Genomic DNA, 8672 nt, shown 5'->3' on the forward strand with positions numbered 1-8672 from the left:
ACTTAATCGAAACCAAAGAAACGTTTTCTGCACCTACTTCTTCTGCAACAAACTGTTCCATTTAAAAATAAAATAAAAATAAAAAAAACAAGGAAGCACGTCAGGAAGCAAACGAGTAACACACTGTGTTTTGACAGACATCTTGGACGTTTTAGGAAGCAGATCTCAAAGAAAGGGTTGACAAGAACGAGAACAAAGCAAAGCCAGTACGATTGCTGCTTCATTTGACAACTCAGTCATCTTAAAGTTGAAGATTGTCTTTAATTTGTGCCTATGCAGTTTTTTCAAAAGAACAAGGAACAGAGCAACCAAAACCTCAACAGCTACAATACCAAAGATGAGGATTCTCACTACTTGTGTTTCAGTTCATTATCGCCTCTTGCACGACTAAATGCATATAGCACCATTGATCTCTGTACAGGTAATCACTTCTGTTTCTTTGCGCAACCAAAAGGGTGGGTTTATTTATGTTTTTCCTGTTTCTGCCCCACACGGGATCTCTCCAAGAGCTGCATGGACTCCAAGTGCAAGATGTTGGGATACTACGCTGGTACGTCTCCTCTCTCCAGAGCCACGTAGGAAAAACTTGTCGGTTGGGTATGACTTGTTTTGTCGGATAGAGTTGGTCTCCTGTATGTCTAGAGCTTTGAACAGCCATCCTTCTGTATGTGAAATCGATTGAGTAACCTACACCCTTCTTTCTCTTCCCCAGGGATAAAACTTGCAATATATATGTACTGATTTGTGTCATTGTAAGTGCTGAGCATCACCACAGCCTGGCTTACTGAGATCAGATCCCGATCTGAACCAAAATTGAGGTTTCAGCAGTTCATGTTGCAGTTCAGTAGTTCGTTTTGACATACTAGATGTTATGTTGGTTGATAAAAGTCATGATGATCCAAATCATGACACGCAGACCGAGGTCTAAATTTATCTTCGGAGCTGGAGCGCAGCGGTACCATTTTGCTCCACCTCTACTTTTAAATGAGGGCTTCTTTTTAACTACTTTGCAAAACTGCTGCGGTCATTTTCCAATGCTTACACTTAAAAAAAGAAAGAAAATCAAAAAGTCTTGTCTGCTCAGGACAGGGAAGGTTTCTGAAAAGTAAATTCAGGATCCTCACAGCTAAACTGACAGCACATACCAGCTCTGGGAATCAAAACATCCTTCAACATAGATTTCCAGACAGATCATGCATGATTCGAAAATGATCCAAAGAAGCCTCATAGTCAGACATGGAATAAAGCTGCCAAAAAATGGTTCAGGTCTGGGCTGATGCGTACCGACGCCTCCGGGTATTTGAGTGAGAAGTTCTCAGTCAGCACGCTGTAGAGCAGGGCCCAGCGGAGGTGGTTTGGTCATGCTGAAGTTTCACCGTCATTCCCATCCAAGAGGGTCCACTCAAACCAGCCTCTCCGTGGGCATTTTGAATGTGGCATTGCCCTCATGGGAAATGTCTCGTTCTGAAAGTGTCCTCCCGCAGTCCGCAGCAGTGTCGGGCGACGCTGGGTTTCGATCGCTTTTCTCACGCTCCATTCCATAGCGGCCCTGTAACCACTGCAGGAGATGACACGCCGCCAGTGAAAACCCCGACTGTCGTTCCTTACCTCCCCTTCCCGTACTGCAGTCGCGAGGCAGAGAAGCGCATCATCTCGGACAAGGAACGAGTCCCGGGCATCCTCTAAGGCGTGCGCGTGGCACTTGGTGTCCACCGCAGAGATGGGCACGTGGGACGCTTCGCGTTAGGGACTTCCACGGACTGAGGGTTTTGCCTCCCGCGTACCGCCGTCCTTAGAGGCAGAGGGGAGCCTGCCCTGAGCTTCTCGTCTGGTCTGTGGGCGAAGACCTGGGCTTTTTATTTCTGTTCAGAGTTCATCCCACTAGCCGTAACAAAGTAAGTCTAGATGAATTCCTGCATTATAAAAAAATGTATCTTCAATGAAATCATTCATTTTCTCCAAATTGTGGAAGTTTTTGTTCTGCAATGTTATGGCTTGAGTTTTTGCCTCGATCTGTCAAATGTTGATCCGCAGTCTCACACCGGGAACAATATAATTACACTGAGTAGTGCTGAGGCTGACCTTACTGCCCGCACTGCAGCATTTGTTTAGCAAAATGCATGAGGCTTCTCTGTGCTGGGGATTGCAAATATATCAATGCACATGTTTCCTCCATCTTTGTCAAAAATCATTTTCATCTGAAAATACTGCTGCATTTTTTATCCCTGCGTCTTTCATGGCCCTGTGTTACATCTTCCATTTCACTGTCAACTCTTGTAGGCTTTTATGTAGCAGCTATCTCAGAAGAGGAGCGTCGATAGCATATACTGTGGGTAGATATATTTGTATGTACACGTATGAGCAGAATATATGCTATATTCTGCCCGTACTAAAAAAAACCTCAAATAGATATGTTACGTTTGTATACCATATATTTATGAATCTGTAGAGCCGTGTAATGTAACTTGTTCCTTTTATTTATTCTGATACGGAAGACTAGTATGTACAGAGAGTATCCCAGCATCTTCTGTACCGTGTACTTGGAGTTACTACCATGGGCACATCCAAGATGAATTCAACTTTCAAGAAACCTTGGATATTGCTTAATCATCCGTGAAGGAACAAAGAATGTGCTTGATGACTTCGGTTGAATAGCTTTATTCTGGCTCTCTCTTACCTAAAGCTGAATCCAAAGACCTGAGAAGGACTAAACCAGCAAACTACGCTCAAACCTGCATAAGGGAATAGGGATCTCCTCTTCCAAAGCAAGACACGGTAACGACATGGTATTGCAAAGAGTGTGCTAGCTTCGGACAAAACCCAATGTTTTTCTTGCTTGTCACAATACCTAAGTATTTTTAAGACATGGGGAAACTTTCTACTTTGCCTCCTTTATATTTATTAAGGGGAATTTTTATTGTTTAATTTTTTTAAAAAGGCAAAGCTTAAAATGGTTTTATTTTTTTCCAGACACTTGTGGGGTTTAACCCAATATATTATCTATCAGTAATGTAATTTATTTAATTTAGTCTTAGAGTAGGTCCTGAAATCTCTGTTCAGTCTAAATCCCGTTGAGTTTCATTTTAGCTTTAAAATTCAATGGGAGTTTTGCTTGAATACAGACTGCGGGATCAGGCTCCAGTGTTAGTTATTTGTAACTATTTAATTCAATCATTTGTGAATTAATTTGGGATTAATTTTGCTTATTTATCCATTTTACTGTTGTAGCGCATCAGAGATGCGAAGCCTATGTTAGTAAATACACTTAAAAGTTAGTATTGCTTCATAGAGCAGCCAGGTACTGTTACAGACAGGACAAAAATAACGAGTTACATGAAACAGGAGTCTAGTTTTAATTTCTTCTTTTAATTAATTTTAATTGTTTAAATATCAAAGTTTAAATTATTTAAGTTAATCTCTTCCCATCTGATTAGAAAGTGCGACGTACCTTTATTATGGCACATAAAGCCTTCATAATATAACTTATTTATTTAACTTATTAATCATCATCTGAGGATGCCCTTGTATAGTTTTTATTTTTTATTTAGAATGACCTTTAAAGCACTACAGCTGATTTTCTGTAAGAACAACAGAGCGAATCTTGAGGACAAGCAATGAATATTCAACCTAAAACTGTGCATTCAGAAACAATAGGAAAAAAAAGACACTGGGATACTTTGCCTGAACTTTGTGGCTTCTTAAAACTTAAGCTGGGGGAAAAATAACACATGCCAAGCAAAAAGAGAGAAACCCTTAAACTAGCTGCTTCCAAGAATGAACTTCTGTGTGTGTAAAAAAAAGAAAAAAAGAAAAAAAAAAGGAAAAAAGAAAAAAGAAAAAACCTTTCTATTTCTAGTGAGAACCAAAGAGGCTACCTCACTGACTTTTTCCATTTGTAATTTTAATCGTGTTGATGATACCAAAGATACCAAAGATTTCTTTCTCTGTGCGGTCTGCATTTTGCTTGTGCTCTTTTATAGTTTCAACTGTTCTCTCCTACACACAGTAATGTACAGCTGCAACCCAGATACCCAAAGAAATACTTCTTGTGGAAGCTGCCAACTCTGGTGACGACATTTTCTGTGTTTCCCTTATGCCTTCCTGCCAGCCAAAAATGTTTGGAGACGTGAAACCAGTTCGCGTCCTTCCCCACGCCAAATTCCGGTGGACGGAGCGCTTGTGTTGACCTGGCGATGAATCCAGGCTTTGTCCATCAGCCGATTCCCTGGGGAAAGGCATCTGCGTGCTGCCACCTGCAGAAGTCCTGCTTCAGTACTTACGGGTGCGCGTTTGCATCAGCAGCAGCAATTAGCATTAGAAATTACTCTCTTCGAGCAATGCCATGCTTGAACAGAATCTAACGGGCTGGTCTGCGGGCCCCCGCGCTAGCAGAGCCCACTGCTGACGGCTAGCCTGAGGGGAGGGGGATGCTTCTTAATTCTGGCCCTCTAGACACCAAGCAGCAAGCCCTTTGCTCGGAGGAAGCCCAGTTCTGCCCGGCCCACGCGCGCGGCATTTCTGCTGGACCCGCTGGGCACGGCAGATACAGAGGCTGCTCTCTCCTGCGTGCGTTTGGTTGTTGTTGTGTACGATTACAGTTTTCATATGAAAATCAATTAATTATTTTTCTCAAGTTAGCAATGAAACAAAGCTACATTAAGCTCCATTAGTATCATGTTCCTAAGTGATTACTTAAAAGTTGGTTGCTTGTCTTTGGGGAATGAGTGGTGCCCTTTAGCATTTGTTTCTTTTAGCCTGTTTTATCCTGTTTATACGACTGAACAAATGCTCTGATGAGCCGAATCCACTCCTGGGCACCGCTTGCTCTTCCCACTACTCTGTACCTCCGCAGCTTCCCACGGGCCCGTTCAGACACAAGTTCAGCTTTTCTTTAGGAGCCCCCCTAATCCTGCCGTTAGCAGAGCCTGTTCCGCAGTGAGAACAACAAGAAGGTGAGCACGGGCTGGTAGGTAAATTTAAGAGAGGAAAAAAACCTAATTCGGATTGCAGGTATGCACTTTTGGCTGAGCTTAAAAGCTGGTTTGTAAATCTCTGGACCTGACCCGCACGGGTACAAACGCCTTGATTTAATGACAATTAAGGCAGGTGACGCTCACCCCAGCGCAGCATCTCCTGCGGCGGTGAGACCCTGCGGCGGTGCAGAGCCCGGAGGAACCACATCCCAGGGTGGGACGGGGGCCGTAAGCCGGCACCGCTGGCTGCTGCAGGGGCTTGAGCCTTTCCCTAAGAAATCTGCCTGAGCAATGCCTTTGGCTTCATGTAGGCAAATTACCAACAGCTCAACACAAAAGCTCCGCTTTAATTAAGTGTTGCCTTTTATTTTGTATTTCTTTTTGGTTTTAAGTCTGTATTGGAAAAGATAGGGACTTGACAAGTGTGCTTTTTATATCTATATTTATATATGTATTCCTTCAATAAAAAGCTATAATAATTCTCAGGATGCCTTCTGGGCGTGGAGGAGACGATCGGTCCCTGTGCTAGGCGAGACCTTCCCGCCGTGCCCCTCGCCACCCCCGCACAGCATGGGTGGGTGGCAGGCTGGACACAGAAAACCCCCAGAGCTGGCAGGGTCCTCTGCAGCAATCGCGTTCCTTACCAGACTCATGCTTCACTTGCAAAGTGTGACATTACCACGGGACGAGTGCCTTGCTTGAACCAAAGCAACGATTTTGCCAGTCTAGACCTCTCTGTGCTTTTTTTAATTCTTCCTGTGAATACCTCAGCTTCAACTGGGCCGCCGAATCGTACCTGGTGGGCTTTTTGTACTGTGGTGCTTTGCAATTCAGCCCTGCAAAGAACAAAACTCCTAATAATACCAAAGGCTCCTCTCCTGCCTCCTCTCCTTCTCCTTCTCCTCCTTCTCCTTCTCCTTCTCCTTCTCCATCTCCGTCTCCGTCTCCTTCTCCTTGTCCTTGTCCTCCTCCTCCTTGTCCTCCTCCTCCTGTCTCCTCCTCCCTCTCCGCTTCCCTCTCCCTCTCCTTCTCCCTCTCCTTCTCCCTCTCCTTCTCCTTCTCCTTCTCCTTCTCCTTCTCCTTCTCCTTCTCCTTCTCTCCTCTCCTCTCCTCTCCTCTCCTCTCCTCTCCCTCTCCCTCTCCCTCTCCCTCTCCCCCTCCCTCTCCCTCTCCCCCTTCTCTATTTCTTCATGGTTCCAAAGCTTTAATATAAAACTGGGCATGTTGGCAACGCAGACCGTGCAATCCCTTACCGAATTTTCTCAGATATACCTCATAGAGAATAGTTGTTTAGAGTAATGTTATTATAGCGTATGTAATAAATTATTCACTGTTTCTTTTTGGTAACTGTGATTTAAAAAAGAAAAAGCTTTATACGTTTTAGGTTGTGCTTTTGTAATAGACGGAAAAGGTGCGCTTAAAAATGTACGTCAGTCTTTCTTCCCGTTGGGTTTTTTTGTTTATTATGGATTGGGGAAAAGTTGCAGAATGAGCCCAAAGTTTACAGTTTCATATTTTGCTGAAGAAACAATCTGTGTTAATTTGCTCTGTTGAAAAAAAAAAGAAAAAAAATTATTTTCTACATTTGTGCTACTTGGTCTGAACAGCTAATTGTTCTGTGTGACGGTGTAGTATTATCATTAGCAACTGCCAATCAGCGCTACCATTTTTATGCATGAGGCAAAACCTTAGCAGTGTGATGCATCGTGGTTCTTAATGGCAACTTCTTTTTTTGAATTTGAAAATAAGTCTTTTGGTTTGATGGTATTTATTTATGCATGGAGCCTGTTATCTGTTAGCAGTTGTGGCGCAGTTGTGTATACATTTAAGCTGTGAAAACATGCACAGTTTTGCCTCATACAGTTACGCACTGGTGAGAACTGGTATTTAGATCCGTTCTGATCTGTCTGCGTTTTAACTCAAATTGAATTCCAGTTAAATTGAATTGTTACTTGAGGAAAAGTTTGGCCGGCCGGCAGCTTTTTCCCAGCCGATTCGATGCGTCAGCCAGTCACGTGGAAATACACGTCTTGCTCGAAACGGAGCCAACTGTGCGTTTTTTCCCAGGAACGGGAGTTCCTTTGGCTTTATGGCAGGCGGGCGGGCAGGGCAGGGGCACCGGCCGCGGCGGGGGTGCTCGGGCAGCGCCGGGTGCACCCCTCGCCTCGCCTGCGGCCCCTGCCCCGGCCGACCATCCCGCGCGTTGGGTGGCGGGCGCTCGGCGGGACGCGGGCGAGTCCGGGGTCGGCGGTGCTCTCCCGGCCGCGTCGCCTGTCGCGACGGACGAGCCCGTTGCGGGCCGTCGGTCCGGGCGGCGCAGCCAGACCCCTGGCATCGCTCCCGCCTGTGCAGCCCGGCCGGTCCCCGCCGCTGCCGCACTCCGACCGGGAGGGAGCACGAGCCCCGGCGCTGGCAGCCCCGTCACTCGCCGCCCTGGCTTCAGAGTTCTTAAAATGTTTTGTACCCGCTTTGGTTTATCCCTCGTGTCACAAACCGGTTTCGCGCTCAAGACCCCCAGTTTTACAGAACCGCTAGCGGACTGGCAAACTGATTGTCTTTTCTATCCGGGTCCAGCTTCAGACTCTTAACGTAACCCTGACTCACTGATCATACTGGACATAAAGCCAAATCAACTACTAAATACACTTTACTCTGCGTAGAAGAGTGCCACTTGGGGAACGGGAGTACGGAAGTTGCAGTCTTCTCACGAGGCATCTGAAGTAACGTCGGTAGAGTGTTTATATTGTCTGTCATTAAGGATATATTAGAGATGTGCTTTCACTAGTGCAAAGAAACATATTTTTATTTGGCCTTATACAGTAGATTGTGATAATGAAAGCTTTGTAATATAGTCTGTTTATTTTTTTTTCTTATTTATCTGCCAAAGACAGTAATGGATACAAGAATTTTAAATAGGTTTTTTTGTAAGACAGTTAATGATTGTAATAGTGTTTAATCTTCCAGAAAGCTTTATATGTTCTTCCGCAATAAGCAGACTTGATATTTGTTTCGGCAGACTCAACTCATGCTAGCAGATCCCAACACTACTCAGACGACACGCAGTTGTTGTAATACCTACACGCTGAATTCACCTGCATTTCTCAGTCCAAAGGCAACAAGTGGTATGTGAGACAATGGCAATGATGTTCACTACTGTGGCCAACAGTAGATGGTCCAGCTTGCTAAAATTTGCCAAGGTACTTGTATTATGAAATTTAAGGTATATTTTATTATGTCATTTTATGTCATTTTTTAACTTTGTGGAAGGTGATATGTTGAACTGAGTGTAAGCTGAGTTTTTCAGACAAATAAAGTAGCTAAAGAGTGAATGTTATTTTATCATTAAAGGGTTTTTACTCAATGATTTGTGCCAATAGATGTCCTTTATCTTAATGACAAGTATTACATTGCTTTCAAATTTTTATTTATAGCTATTGATGTAAAACCCACACACACATATTATTTGCCAAAGTTCAATAAAGGAGGAAAACAACGCTTTTGCTTCCTTGTGCGATGAAAAGTTCCTGTTTTTTTCCAGGTGCCTTCCTAGCGTCTAGCTGCTCACCACAGCCTGATCCTGCACCACGGGGCGGCATGGAGCTTTGCCGCTCGGGGTCCCAGCGCAGGCACGGGCTCTTGCCGCTGTCAGGGGTACGGCAGGGTAAAGCGGAGCCGAGCACGGTCAGACTAACGTAGCAC

Source organism: Gymnogyps californianus, chromosome Z (genome assembly GCF_018139145.2).
Source record: "Gymnogyps californianus isolate 813 chromosome Z, ASM1813914v2, whole genome shotgun sequence".
NCBI classification, from domain to species: Eukaryota; Metazoa; Chordata; class Aves; order Accipitriformes; family Cathartidae; genus Gymnogyps; species Gymnogyps californianus.